The following is a 4,605-nucleotide window of genomic DNA, read 5'->3' on the forward strand; positions in this document are numbered from 1 at the left end:
AAACGAAACCAGCAAACCTGTGTAGGTGCACTTAAATGTAAAGTCTTGAAATGGAGCCCTTTTTTCTCTTGTCTGTCTGCTGATGGTAACGCTTGCTGGAACCTACTAACCCTCGCAAGCTCCATTGGCCAGAGAATCAATCCATTCGTTTTAAGGGGGCAACACTACGACTAATTTTAAGAATCATTTAATCCTAAAAAGAATTTGTTTCTTTATGAGTTTAGGGAAGCCTATAAAAGCCGCAACTCTTGAAAATAATTAGAAAACTTGTGCAAAAGGTTTAGGAACTAATTGGATCCCGCGGTGAGTCTGCAGAGGACAAGTTGTTCATTTGTTACGTTTGTATAGTCTAAACTGGGCTCTGCAGTAGTGCAATAAGCCAGCGACTGCTCACAATAGGCCCAATGAAAAATAATCTCTAGGTCGGAGATGTTATCGTAAGCACTTTAAAGTGCTGATCTTAGAAAGACAGAAAAGAGGAATAAAAAGAAAAAGAGCAAATGCCGAGGGTTGAATAAAGAAGTACTAGCAAATCTGTTCTTGCAAACAGAATATTTGTCATGCTGAAAGAATAAGGGAAGGGTGCGGAAATCTTCCGAAAACAAGCAATAAATAAACAGATGCGTGCAGATCTGCAGGAAAGGGGAGTGAAAGGTTACAAATGAGAGATGGCACATCCAGCTCTGGTCTATATGGAGGAGAAGAAGAGAAATCTCTGATATTCTTGGTTTTCACTCTCACTTCTGCAATTCAAAATTAACCATCACTATGAGAAAAGGGTTGCTTTGTTTGGGGATGAAAAGGTGATACCACCACTTGGAAGCACCTAGCCTCCCCCATATTCTTCACTCTATTGTAATTTTAAAAGTCATCGGGAAAAAAAATTCCTCTGCAACAAACCTGTCGGAAATAATAAAGTGAAATAGGTGTGATTTAAACTCTTGAAGCCTCCGGACCCCATTCTGTATACTTGTTCCTAAGCGAATTAAACGAATGGCATCTGCTGCAGCTGACAAAGGAAATGATTTATTATTTACCACTTGAAATTGGTTGTATACTGTAGGAAATCCAATAGCACACACTTGAAGTATTATTCGGTTCGCAATGCAAAAAAAAAAAAATATATATTCGCTGACAGTGTAATAAAAGAAGGAAAAAGACAAGTCAGGTTGGAGGAAAGCACAATCTCACCATGTCAGAGTTTGGGGTTGGCGTTAATTAGATGAGCGTGATGCATAATAATTCCTGAAAGGGTAGACCTGATGCATGTCTCTCCAGACTTCATTTAAGCAAGCATTCGCTCTCTATACTCTCCTTTAGGTCCAGTGTAGCAAACTGCTGAGTAAGCAGTTCAGGTGCCACAGACTTTTTCCCTCTTTCTCTTACACTGAGGGAAGGGATGGTTGATGAGCTGGTAATTTATTCACGTTTCCATACACTATTACCAGCAACGAGACGGCCTTTGTAAAGGAAAAAAAAAACAGTGCTGAAGTTAACATGGATTGCAGCAGGACTACCAAGGCCCCAAATGTGCCTTTGCCTGCTCCCCAGCCAAAGAAACCCTTTTGTTTGCTGAGGGTGTCTGTTTAGGCAAATCTTTGCACAGGCTCGTTTGGTACTGAACATGAGGTGGTGATTTTGGTCGTCTGTTTCGTTTGGTTTCTTTTATTTCCTCCTGTCATTTCCCCCCCTCCCCCCAGGCAATAATTTTATTATCTGCTACTTGTTTCCATGGTGGTTTCTATGTCAAATCCTCAAGCTAAGCTTGTAGACTTTTTTTTTTTTCTTTAAATATGTTATGCACATTTCTAGAGTGTTGCGGTGTCTTAGCGTCGTTTCTCTAGGTTTTCCTAATTTAGAGTATTTATGGGGGACGGGTGGTCTTCATAGAATTAAGCAGATATTGTTATATGCCTAGTCGATGTTTGAGGTGATTAATTTTGCTCGCACAGATCGTAGAAGAAGAAATCTGCTCATCGAGACACCTCCGATTAGGATTTTAAGATTGCCTTCACAAACATGTTTGAGAGATAATAAACTGTAACCCGAATCCACAATGCGGTATTTGGCCAACCAGTTTTTTACCTTTTTTTTTTTTTTTTTCCCCCTTTTCTTTCAGTAAAACAGTATCCGTTATGTGGAATGTATTCTTACGAAAGGATTTTAAAGAAAGTGAACAATAGTATATTTTGCCTTAAATGCCACAAAAATACTGCTTGGGGGAGTGTTGTTGTGTTTTTTTGTTTGTTTGTTTGTTTGTTTTTAATCCGGTACTTGAAAAAATAGTTTAACCGGGACGTTATTTTGCTCTGTATAATTTCTGATGATGATTATTAAGATTTATGTCAGAAATTATGATGCAGGTCCACACCTTCTCACCACTTGTGTTAATATGAGGTCTCAATCACCATGTATTCACTATTGACTCAAACAAGACTCCCACTGAACTCCCGTTACGTTTTGACTGAACCACATCAGAGTTTTGCTTAAGAAAGAACATTGAGCAAGACTTACTGATTTATTAGTGACTATATTCCTTAGTTGTTCCTATTTTCCCTTGGGACGAAAAAATAAATTTGCCTGTAGAGAGTCACTGCTACGTACTGAATGGTATAATCGCAAATTATATATCCGCACAAGAAAGAAAGTAAGTATATGCGCATACATATTACACGACTACAAATTCAACGAATGGCAATAAATATGTATACGTTCATATATACACACACAGCTCCACAGAGGTGTGTATCCACGCACCAGTGTCTGTAGTAGCTTCTCGGCAGTTTTGTGCCCTGAAATATTCTTGTTTTGAATACCGCCCCTCCTCCCCGCCCTGTGATGAAGGTGCCTGGGTAAATGGGTCAAAAAGTGGCGGAGAACTGGGTTAGAAAGAAGTGAAGGTGAAGATCATTAGAGGTTTTAGGGGTGGCTGTGGCTGTTTTGCTGGGTTTGTGTGACTGTGCCCAGAGGGCGGAGTTCCTGAACATTCCTACCTCACCGGAGAACCTACCCTCAACTCCACTGCAGCTACTCCAGAGAGATGGGACCCTCCAGAAGAAACCTGCCTAGCAATCCTAGCAAGCCTTCCAGCCAGAAGGGTAGGTGCACTTAAAGAAAATCTTCCCTACTTCTCCCAACAGGCAGATCCATGTGATCCGAATGAATAGAGATGACAGACTTCTGTCTAAGCGTGGTTTCCCGTGCCCCCTGATAAGCAGATCGCCAGTGCAACCGAAGCACAGTTTCAAAGCACCAGTTACACCAAAACTGCGTGTGCCTAATGTTAGGATTTTTTTTTTCTCTCGCTCTCATTTTTTTTTTTTTTTTTTTCCTATTCCTCAAAGTGTTTCCTCCCCCGGCCTTCCCCCTCCCCCTCGGGCTCTGTCGTTTCAATCGGTAAGTTGGAAGTTTCTTCTCCGGGGTTTAGCAGTCCTCATGGTTTATCTGTATATTTTTTTTCTAGCTTGTTTTGTTAACGTGCTCTTTGTTTGCCGCTAACGCCAGAGAGAGTCACACGGGTGCAATGTTGTGTTTACCTTTTTTAAGATGCCAGGAGAAACTGCCTCTACCTGCAAGGAAGGCGCACGACGGCACTTGGGGATGGGAGTCCTCCACCGGCACCGGGTGAGTGCGGATTTTACTCCTCTTTTACACTCAGGAATCAAGTAACTACACTCGTGATTTCTGTCCGCTCGTATCAGGGTGCAAGGGAGCGCGCTTCTCACAGATCCCCAAGCGTGCCCTACCTTTTTTGGTCACGGTTGAGCGTAGAAATATTGCAGGGGCTAGGCAAAATTTCACGCCACTTATTCCGGGATGAAATTTACTTTTTGTCGCATCTCTGCTGGATGAAAGATAATTTTGCTAGGGCGAGTATAGGCGGATTCGGTAATTAATTGTTTCTAAAAAGTCTCAGCCTGTCGTTTGGGTGAAAGCTATCGGTTTCTCGCACATTTCGGGGGTTGTGTAAAGAGGCTAACATCCCAAAATTCTCTGGAAATCGACTAAATGCCAAAAATTCTAGGAGAGCAAGGAAGGAGACCTTGTAAAAAGCCGTACTTCTAAAACTGAGCAGGGTTTTACTCCGAGTGCGCCAGCGGAGCAAATGCGCACTCACAGCCGCCGACCCTGTGACGGGCAAGGTTCATGTTCATGGGAGAGCTCCAGGCTCTCTCTTTGTCTTCCCACTCTCTAAACCGTGTGACTCTGCTCTGAACGTATGGAGATTTACGTGGCGCAAACCGAAAGCTCGGGATAGGGGCGGAAGTTTAAACCACTGATTCGCTCGTCTCGCTCATGCTTGCGGCTGGGGGCAGGCGTGCGGGTGCGTGGGCAGAGCCCCGGGACGGGGCCCTCTGTGAACGGACTCATTCTTGTCTCCTTGTCCCGACGTGGCGGGGGCAAAGAGCAACGACTCACGTCCCACCCAGTGGGTGACGTTAACCCCTTTGCTCCTGCCGTTTGTGACCTCATGAAAAGAATATTTCAAACACCCAGCAAATTAATTTTTCCATGATGCTGGGAGCGTCGCGGGCAGCTCCAGAGCGTGCGTCGCCCTGGTACCGTAGGAGTCCGCCCCGGTGCAGGGGCAGGGTGCGCTCGCAC

The sequence above is a fragment of the Merops nubicus genome, unplaced genomic scaffold (genome assembly GCF_000691845.1).
Source record: "Merops nubicus isolate BGI_N331 unplaced genomic scaffold, ASM69184v1 scaffold40232, whole genome shotgun sequence".
NCBI lineage: Eukaryota > Metazoa > Chordata > Aves > Coraciiformes > Meropidae > Merops > Merops nubicus.